This window comes from Anser cygnoides, chromosome 14 (genome assembly GCF_040182565.1).
Source record: "Anser cygnoides isolate HZ-2024a breed goose chromosome 14, Taihu_goose_T2T_genome, whole genome shotgun sequence".
Lineage (NCBI taxonomy): Eukaryota > Metazoa > Chordata > Aves > Anseriformes > Anatidae > Anser > Anser cygnoides.
In genome coordinates this window covers 4,097,110-4,108,535 of record NC_089886.1, presented here as the reverse complement: position 1 = coordinate 4,108,535, position 11,426 = coordinate 4,097,110, and positions in this window count along the sequence as shown.

The window sequence follows — 11,426 nt, the reverse complement described above, 5'->3', positions numbered from 1 at the left end:
TTAGTGTAAGCATGCCTTCTTTTTTTTTTCTTTTTTTTTTTTTCTTCTTACATACCTTTTTTTTCATAGCATTATACATCTATTTGAAAGAGGAAAATGTAATCTCTTTTCTATTACATTGACTATGTGTGGGGCAGAAGGGAATTGCATTGTACATCAAATAAGTGGTATAACTAGTTACAAGCCTGTAATCAAGCTCTAGAATATTAAAGCAGTTCTATGCATTTTCCACCTCAGTGACCCCTAAGTTCAGCAGCTGGTAAGTGTTGTTTGGCAGAAAAAATCCGTTACAGCTTAGCGTTGTGAGAAAGTGTTCAAGTTACAGTCAGGTAAGTCAGAAAATAATAATTCTCTGTAACAGATCTTGAGGGGTGACTAACTATTTCTTAATGGCAGACTACAGCTGTAGCTCTCTTACTGCACGTATACCAGACTCTAATTCTGTATTCTCAGTAATAGAGCCACAACTCAGTAGAAAGGTGTTTTCATGAACTAGTGCTGTAACCATCAGTATTCTCCATAAACTTGCCCTACTTTGCCATAGAAATATATCATGTGATAATATATCATGCTACATATATATACTGAGAGTAGGTAATATATGAGCCCAGAGAAGGTAGGAACTCAGCATTGCAGTGTAACTTACTGACCCTAAGAAGCTGTATTTTCACTTGACATACATAGTGTTTTCATTGGAACATTAAAATCTGATTTTTGTTTTGTTTGTTTTTGTCATTGGTTGTGTTTTTTTGTTTGTTTGCATTGTTTTTGTTTTTCCTAGTTTTATTCTGTGAGTTATCCTTAAATTATGCTACTACTTTTGGGCTCTTCCTGTGCATGTAGTTCCTTTGGGAGCAGCTCTTGCACCTGCAACCACAGCTGTAGCTGCAAATGAAAAGCAGGCCAAGTGTGTCTCCTTTCTTGTTTCTGCAACAAAGAGTGAGGCTGCACAGAAATGCTTTTATTTAAATTGCCACATTCAGAGTGCTTTTGTTTGTTTTCTTGACTTGAAGTGTTACTTCCATTTTCACTTTTCTGCCGGAGTGAGAAAATGATGGGTGTGAAGGTGAGCAATGGTGGAACGAGGGTTGATGTCTTGGAAAAAAATGACTTTTTGCCCAAGTTACTGAAGAGAAAACAAAGAAATGAGTACTGGAAAATATATCAATGACCCAAAATCTAGGTCTTGATGATGGTTTGATATGTTTATGCTAGTAAGTAGATGCTTTATTTAAAGGATACTTTTCCACTAAAATTTATTCCTGCTGTGTTTAAGCTTGGCTCACTGTGAGGTGGAGGTTGTCAAAGAAAACAAATCAGAAGAGAAATGCTGGCTCTAAAAAACATTTTATTGCTGATGATCTCTGAGAACATAGTTTCTTGAACAAAAAAGCATATCTGAAAAATGTGAAAAAAAATCGTGTTGCAATAAATTCTTTACTTATAACAGCAATAAATCTGAAACCTCCCTGCTAAGTTCCATGTATATTAATTTTATGCCAGAATGTGAGACATCTTGTTGTCTTGAAACATAAAATACAGGGGCTAATTCTTTTTCTGGGGAACCACATAGTTTACAGATGGACAGAGAGGACATTATCCCTGGTTTAACAGAGAGTTGGCCTGGCTTTACTAGCCAAATCTCTCTAGTACTCAGTTTCTTTCCTTTGGTGCAATCCTGTTTTTCATATGTAATTATTCTGATCTTTTCTCCATCTGTTATAAGGTTGTGGTCTGTTCATGATTTACATTTAATGTCCCATGATATTGAGAATATCCAAAAGCTCTTCATACTCCATTTCTTTCCCTTGTAAAAGTTTTAAAGTTTATCTTTCTTTTTATGTCTGTGAATTGTTATGCATGGAATGGCCATTGGAGGATCCCTAAAACAAACTGTTAATCTTACAGTCTTCTACTTCAAGAACTTCATTTTTCTAGATGCCCTTTCCCTTTTTTTTTTTTTTCCCTTCTCTTTCCTGCCGTATCTTTTAGCTATTTAAATCCAGCTGTCCACCTTCTACTGGCTCATAAACTTTTCTTTTTCTTTGACAAGCGAATGCCATCATCATCTCAGAGAGGATAAAGCAGAAGGATAATGAATCACTGCCGCAGAAATAAATGTCATAAGGAAGAGCCAGCTTCGATGTTAACTTGCTTTCTAGAGCCTATGGGAATACCTAAGAATAGAGAAATATTCTCTTTTTGTTCAGACCAAGCATTTAAAACCTACCTTGTACTAGCCTGCTAAAAGCAAGCCTTGGCTAGTGTACATGTTTCATACCCTATATGGACACAGCTCTTTCAGCTCCCTCTGTTAGCAGGGCCTCTTGCTGTTTGGTAATGGAAGGATTTTGCCTCTGGAGACCCTCTCCAACTTCTCAGTGTCATTGCAGCTACATTTCCTTCCCACAGAAGCACAAAGCCAAAGCTGGAAAATAGGCAGAAGGCTGCAAACCCCTAATCTCTGACTTTGGGAACAGTGTCTAGGCAATATACCAAACTTTCACTCATGCTGCCTGGGTAATCCATGGGTGGATTATGATCTACTTCATGCCTTCTGGAAAAATCATGCCATGGGCATGCCTCATCTCCTCATTTCCATCTAAAATGTGTCATGAGGTATTAAGAAAAGGATGCTTTTATTTTTAAATTTTGTTATCCAACCAGAACCCTCAAATATTCACTCTCTGTACCTCTACCCTGTAAGATTATTTGCACCTATGCTTTTACTATTTTAAAAAGGATCTATGCATACATTACTTAGAAAAATATTACACAAATCAAGTAGGACAGACGTAATTAAACAATTTAGTGTTTGTCTAGTCAGTGTGATTAACTTTTGTCACAGTAACCCCTGAAACAATAGGACTAACAAATATTGCCAGGCATTTTAAAATTAAATGAAATGTTCCTTTGATTACATTAAAGATAATGCATTTTAGAACTATCCTTTCAGGAACTGTTTCTCACCAGTGACAGCACTGATCAATTTGTTGTGTCGTTCCCTCCAGAAGTAATCTCTGAGTCTCCTTGAGTCATTGTTTGATCAAAGTGCATTTGCAATTGGGTGATTTGAGCAGTCTGAGTTGTTATTTTAATGTAAAGGTCCTACGGGAAAGAAAAAATGAGAGAGAATGTGCTTATGCATAGATTAATAAATTGATCTGAGTATGTGGATAATTACACACCGATAGGAAAAAGCAAAAGTTGGGGGGGGGGGTATAGGAGTAGGGGAGGATGTGATTATTCTTAAAAGGCTTGATAAAGATCTGTACGAGCTACTATTTTTTCAGGAAAACTAAATCATGACTTAGCTATCAAATTATGCTACCTACAGGTATTTGCAGGGGAAAAACAATTCCTGGATAGGGCAGGACACAGAACTCTGGTGCTACTGCTTCTCTCGCAACTTAGTTTCTTTGTAAAATTCCTCTGAATGAGGAAACTATAAGAAGGATTGCCAGCATCAGTCCAGTGAGCTCTAGAGGCATGACTGGCTCACGCTCCAGTGCAGACACTCAGTTCACCAGGGGAAGCTCTGTGCTCCCCTGAGAGGACTTCACCAGAGAAGAAACAGCACCGCAGTCCTCACCTTTGGGAAAGGTAATACTTCATTTGTGGGTGGTATTACCTTATTTAGCAAATTCCTGGCTATTCAAAAATATGGCTTTTACTTCCAGCCTAAGCGAGTTTGATTGAGTTTGTATTTACACTGCTATAACTGAAGGTGAACCCAGTCCCTTCTCAAACCTCATACTGGGGAGAGGACATTGTGTAGATCCTTATAGGGGAAATGATGGCTGTGTGTAGGGAAAAGTAATTTTCTGGACAAAAAACATATGGCATTAAAAAAAAAAAGTCATGTAACTATAAATATACATTTTGTTAGTACACGTAAAAATGATTTCAACATACAGGAATTTTTGGCATTTCTGAAAGAAATCATGGTAAGCATATCTGAAGTTATTTAGAAAACTTGAAAACTTGAAATTCTGTCTCTGACTTCTTTTCCTTATTTTATTTATTTATTTATTTATTTTAACTTTCCCCAAAGATGCTAGATGCACATGGTTATATTTAAGGAATGTTCTGAGGGGTAAAAGTCAAAATCTGGGGATCAGAATAGTGGGAAAAGTGTATAAGAAATTTGTCTTATCCCACTCTTAGAGTCCATTTCTGTTCTTTAAGACGAGTAGATATTACTTTTTCTGGGTATTTTATGGGCATTCGGAACATAAGAGAGGATGGCTATGAAGCATGAGGGCAGCAGTGTTGTTGCTCTCATGCACAAGTCAGTAAAGCCAGGGAGAAAATGAAGATAGAGTGGTATTTCGGGCAACCGCAGACTTGGCATAGCAGGTTTTAGTGTAGGTCACCCCAGGGAATTTCGAAGTTAGCTTAGCAGCATTCCCACTGGCGATCAATAACTGACCTATATCAGGATATAAACTCCTCTAGACAGCCTTTCAAATACCTTTCACTTCAATTAAAACTGCTAAAAAGATTTGGTTTGAGAATTTCGGATTTGGGGCTACCAGTTCTGTTCATGATGAAACTTAAATGGAGCCAATGTTGTTCCTCCCTTTCCCACTTTCTTAAATGGATTTGCAGCTTCAAGAGTTGTTAGAAATTAGTGGTTCCAGATGGCTTGTCAGCTGCTTGTAATTCAAATGTGTGTTTTCTGAAAATTATTTTCTTCAGTCCTATGTATTTCAAAATATGCTTTGGTATGTTCAGAAGGAAAAGTTGAACAATTTCATTTATAATTAGAGTTTACTTTGTGAAGGGGCATTAACAAATTAAATAAAAAGACAGGATATTCCATTTAGGCTGGGGATTAATGCATGTGAAGAACAACCCGAAGTAGTTCACTGATTAAGTGCCAATATATTCATTGACAATACAAGCTATTATTTTATTCAATCAGTTTAATTATTTTATGTCACTGAGACCACGTGAATTTGAACTGATAGTAGGAATGAGAAATCAGGCATTTTCCTTATTTTTAACCTGTTCATCCCTTAATAGTTTGAAAGTTCAATTCACCTTGGGAGACTGCATAAAGAATCAGAAAACCTGAGTTTAAAATTACAGTGAGGACGGGAAAAGCATATTGTGACTCAGAAATTACTTCTATGGGTTATGCTACTCCAGACAGCAAAGATTGTTCTTCTGCTTTTACCCAACTAAATGGATGAAAAACTTTGTAATCCCCAAGGCTTTTCTGCCTTGTGTATTGTTCATTGCTCCTGTTCATTGAAGCCAATTGTCATAAACCAAATTAGTAAACATTCATTTTCACTTTATCAGCTTTTGAACATTGAAATAAAACTCTAACCAAAGGATTGTGAAATTAACCTTACTTGCTGATATGCAATGGCAAATCTATATTGAAGTTCAGGCTGGAAGTCTCACCTTCTGTTTGAACACAGAACACTTTTTATTCTGTGACGGGATGCTGAACCCTAACAATGCTTCAAAGATTATATGAGACACTAACAAAAGCCTTTTGTGAGCTAAGAATTTCTCCTGGCTTTAAACTTAACCTCAAGGGAAATTTGCGTGATTTTGGGAAGAAAAAAGCAACAACAGTGCTGTGTGTGCTGTGCAATCTGTCACTACATGGTACTTCAGTGAAGTCTACTGAGGCAAGTTTTCTATTAAAAGAACTTGAAACATTTTCTGGTGTGCCAGGTAGCATCTTATTTCACTTATATGATATATCATATGATATAATCTTACAGTCTCCAAAAATATGCCTTGGTAAAAGTTATTTGGGGCATAGCTGTGCCAGATGCCTGAATTAATTGTGATTATTCTTTGGTATGCTGTTTTTCCAGTGTTCTGTAAATTCCTAACAAATGCCAGTGTACACAGTTATATAAAGATACGTTTTCTTTTGAAGAGTATAACTCAAAAATTAGATTGAAACTTTTCCAGAGATACGTAACTTAGAAAATTGAAGAATTTCAAGAATAGATTGCTAGGAATTGGTTTTGGTCTTGATTGCTCAATTTTTATGTTTCCATGAAAGTTTAGGAATATTTTTTTCTAATATAATTTCCTTGAAATAAAATTCTTTATGTAATAAAAGAAAAATACAATTTTGTTAGTAAATTTGAGACATGAAAAATCCGTTAAATTATTAACATAAATTTTATGTAATGTACTATGTTTTTTCTCACTGCAGAATGCAGAAAGATGTAACTTCCTAAAGATGAAACTAAAGATGAAAATGTGTGCTGCAGTGATCTTTAATACTGTGGCCATGAAGAACAAGAGTGTGTTTTCTGTAATCTGCATTTTCTTACTTAGACATTTACCTTTTCCTAAATTCAAGTCAATTACATATTTATATAAAAAATATTTGTCCAAACAGTGAATTTGCCCCCTCCCCCCCCCCCCATTTGCTGCGTAATCTTGGCTATATTGATTTTAGTGGATATATACCTACTTGTAGGTTGTTACCTTGCTGTTCACAGAGAATGTTTTTACAGCTTGAACCCAAACCATTCTGAAGAAAGTGCAGGTGCAGATTTCATTGTGGCAGTATGTACGCATCTAGTTTTTCTAAGTAAATATAGCCAAAAGAGCTATATGTCACTTTGCATAGTCACATTCTGTATTAGATCACAGTTGGTTTACATATATATATATATTTTTCCTTTGGAGATACATCACAGCTATTTAATTAAAACATAGTTTCAATAACTTTTAACCTATTTTTAAACTAAAAACAAATGTAGATAGCTATGAAGACAAGAATGTTTAGATACTTCTTGTTGGTACACATATCATATACAGTCAGGTTGTTTCCGCAGAAAAAAATAATTTCTAAAAATTAAATGCAACATGCTCAAATATGTTTAATCTTAGGAGACTTTAGTACCTGTTCTATGCGAGAAACAATTTATCCATACCTTACATTCTTATTAGCATTTCTAATAGAGATGTGACTTAGACGATCATTTTTGAATTAATTTTTTCCTGCCATTTTAAAATTCGGTGTATATATATATTGGCTTTTTGAAAGGAGACTAAAGTGTCTGGTGTTAGCTACAAGGACAAGAATTTATATTGTCCTTTCAAACCATGTTTACCAGCGTCCTCATTCTCCTGGCATTGGACCACAGTCCTGTAATCCAAAGCAGGTGATGCCTTCCCCATTATGTGAACCAATACAGACATCAAAATCTCCCAGTGGACCTTTTCAGAAGTAAAATAATCTATTTGTCCCAATTAATGACATTAAATATTACAATGAAATGTCAGCAACATACTGTTGGGGAGAGGTAGGGGGTAAATTAAATGCATATTAGGGAAAAGTAAGGCAGGTTGAGCTGGCATGAGCTATAAGATCACCTCAAAGCACAAAGGACTTCCCAGCAATAATGCATATTGAACAGGACATGAGAATGGAATTTAAGATGCAAAATAAAAGCCTTTAACACCTCTTCATAGCTTCAATTTGAATTTACAGACAGTTTGGAGGTTGAGAAGTTAAGTAGTATTAAGACTGTAGTTTGAAAGATACTGAGGATTTTAAATCTAAGGCTTGAAGTTCTCATGAATCTTTCTATTAAGCTCTCTGACAAGTTTCAGAAATCCAGGCAATTGGATCTGCAGTTATTTATGTGCTACCTGACAGTAGCTAATAAAAGCGTCCTACTTTCTTAGAGGTATATAAAAACCTAAACTGTTTTGAAACATCTTTAATTTACACATTAGATTTATTAATGTGTATTTCACTTTTCCACTTTTTTTTTTTTTTTTTTAATGAACATTATAGCATGAAGGGATTAAAATACCTGCAAAATCCTACAAGGCTTTATATATCCAGATATTCTTTCTGGATGCCACTCTACCTACTTATTCGTGCTCTCTAGCACTGCTCAAAACAATACCTAAGAGCCCCAAGACTGGAGAAAAACAGCACACCGTGGATACTTAAAAGCAATTCATGCATTGGCGTTAGGTTCCTCATGCTATGAAATATAAATGAATGGCAAACTTCAAGCAGCTGAGTAATCCTGTTTAAATCCTGATACCTTGATGAATACTTAATAAAAACTTTTAATTGAAGGAGGAAAAACCTGAGGTTTTTAAAAATGAAGTACACATTTTTTCTGTATGTACATATTGTCTCATTAATTCCCCTCCTTACTTGTAGACTGTAACACGTGACATTCTGATGATGTGGTGACATCTGCCTGGTGACAAGAAATTGCAAGTTCTCCCCTGAATGCATTACTCTGTGGTGCAGGAAGGCTGAAAAAGCTGAGACTGAAGAGGAATTGCAGTAATTGCTCAACCAGAAGGAATATTGCAGTGCAGTATTGGAATGATCATTGTAAAAGGTTATATTGAATATTTGTGTGGGAGAGAAGTTTTAGAAGTGGCTTATTCTTTGTTGCTCACATTCCACATATTTCCTCTGCCTCTTCCACACAGGGCATGATTTCACCCCTGCTACTTGGACAAAGGAACACAGAGACTGAGTGAAACTTTTTCTAGACCAATTCACTGAGCTTCAATTTTTATATTGAATTTTATATTGAATTTTTCCAAGCTACTTATGGGATTTTCCCAACAGAATTTAGTCGTGTATTTCCTATTAAATTACAAATTAAGTCCCCAGAGTCATTGTATGACTTTCAAAATCACAGCTTTGGTGCAGTAACACCAATAATGATTTCAGTCAATTGGGTACATCAGTTCCCCATACAGCATGTATTTTACTTACCTGTAAAAGACAAATCTGGTTTATTTTCCTCTGTGGGCAGATTTGCCTCACAAGGTATGTTATGACACATTGGAAAAGTCTGAATATTGAAAGAAGGAAGGAAGTATGTAGGTTGTTGGGTTTGGGTCTTGAGCATGGTTACTTTATAAGCAATTCAGATGCCTAAATTAAGGAGTAATTGCTGCTAAGATGACAAAATGTTTTCAACACCTGTTTATAGGATTTTATTCCCTGAATTTTTACATATAATGTTTTCAAATGGCACATTATGCATGTGTACAGTAATATTTTCCTTATATGAATGGGTCTCCATTGGTCTTACTGGGATTACTTACTAGTGTCACGGAACAAAATCCCAAGTACGCCTGGCCCCATCTCTGCAAAGATCAACTGGACTTTGATACATCTCTGACACATACATAGGCAATACTCAAAACAGGATAATCTGTATTGCATTTATCTTGGTGGATCAGCGCTGATAAAATTAAAGCCAAAGTTAATTTTTAAGAGGAACTTTTATGAATCGAATGTGCTGAATTGGTGCACAAACAGAGGAAAGAAGGGTAAGTCAAAAGCCTGTAAAAAAGAGAATGAGAAAAAAAAAAATCAAAAATCTGTGATGTTAAATAAGCACCAATTATTAAACACCGTAATAATAAAAAGTTTGTTCATGCAAAAGATAAAGCTGTACAGGAATACATCATAAAAAAATAAAGCATTTTTCCTCACGCTGTTTTGCTACACAGTGAAAAATCACTCTTATACTATGAAATTTCAACACCAGAAGAGATTGAGTAAGAGGGGTCAAAGAAAGGAGACCTTTAATGAATTCCAGCATGTTACATCTGTGTTTTATGCATGGGAGTTATTTTGCTACAACACCTTCCATTTTCTTTGACCACTAAGGACTGAACTGATGAAGCAAAGCTCTCCATTAAAAATGCTCTAATAAATTATACTGTAGACGTGAAAAGAACAAAGACAAGGAGATAGAAAGCTTTCATAAATTGAAGACATATGGTCAGGAATACCTAGGGACCTTGTGTGCTTTTTTGTCAAGTATATCTTCAATGGATTTCCAATTTTTTGTTTGTTTGTTTTTGAATTATAACATTCTTATAACATTAAAGAGGGTTGTTTTTTTTGTTGTTGTTTTTGCCTGTGAATTATGAAATTCATTTTATAGTTTTTCCATATTTCTTAGCTTCACTATGTTGTTATAGCACAGGTTTTAACTTTTTTCCTTTTCAATATAACTGTGCAATGCAATAGTGGCAAAGAAAGGTACAAGGTCATAACCTGTTTTGGTGTGGAAGAGAAAAAAGAGAAGAGGAAGGGAATAAGAAATATGGGATTCAAAATTTGGGAACAGGACTTATAGGAAAGTTAATATTGTACAATTATATTTATTGAGTTAGTAAAAATCTCACAGATTACGAATGGTATCAAACAGTATTGTATTTGTGCAGTGTTATGTTTTTTTGGCTTGGATGCCTCAATTTATTATGATGCAAAGCAATTCATTTAGCTTTATTAATAAAAGTAATTTAACAAGCAGTGCCTAAGCTGTCTCTCATTGAAACTGGAGAGAATGTTCTCCTTGGCTTTGAGGCAGAAGGGAATAAGCCTTTACAATGTTATACAGCAGGGGAGCATAGGCATTTCTGGAAAAACATTTATTTCTCCATACAATGGGGCAAAGTGAAGAACAGGGAGAATACATTAAGACTTAGATGAAATACCAGTGGTGAAATACCAAGTCAGTTGTCTAACTCGTTGATAATATTTATTCCATAACTTCAAATTATTCAATTCAAATTCAAATTGTTAGGCAGAGGAAATGGAATAAAAGCTGTACAAGTAAAGTTCATATAGAGATGTGTGTGACTACATCATATATTGCAAGCAGCAGTACAGCATTGCAGATGTGCTTTGCAAAGCAGCTACATGACGAAATAAATGTATACTAAGGTAAGCTAATGAAGGGTTGGATAAAATGGGCTGTTTATCTTATGCCATTTCATACTAAAGAAAGAGTGTCCCAAAGTCCCCTCCCTGTCCTTTCTTCAGATACATGAATTGCATCTTGAGTGCATTAAAACCAGAGGTGTCAGCTCACCTGGACTGGAAAGGGACAAGCCTCACCTGAGGAAAACCCCAGTCACAGCGTTCCCTACCAGGAAACGTGCAGCTTATCAGCGGCAGTTCTGTGATATATCAGTAGATACGTGTTTTGACTGTTCCAGGTGTTTGCCTTGACTGTAGGCTTGTTCTTAATGTTAGAAACTTCCATGCAGCTGTATGTTGTTGATCAGTCTATCTGGACTCTAAGAATACCTTGTCTCTTTCAAGAGCTCAGGAGATATGGTGCAGAGCTTAAGGCCTTTGGTTAGTGGAAATGGAGGGAATGAACAGTATGGTAGCAAACCTTGACCAAAACACCGAAGAAGGCCTTATCTTCAATCAATGATATTTACCCAATACAGACCAAACCAATATCACTCCACTACCTGCTTTTTGCTTGAATTTAGATAAGGAAAAAAAGCTGTTTTGCAGCATTGGGGAATTATTATAACTTGATATATTCTCACCAGAATGTCATATATTCTCTCATCCTGCAATTAATCTTGTAACGGAGCAAACAATGACATAGAATTAATCAACCACTGTGACAAAAAAAGAT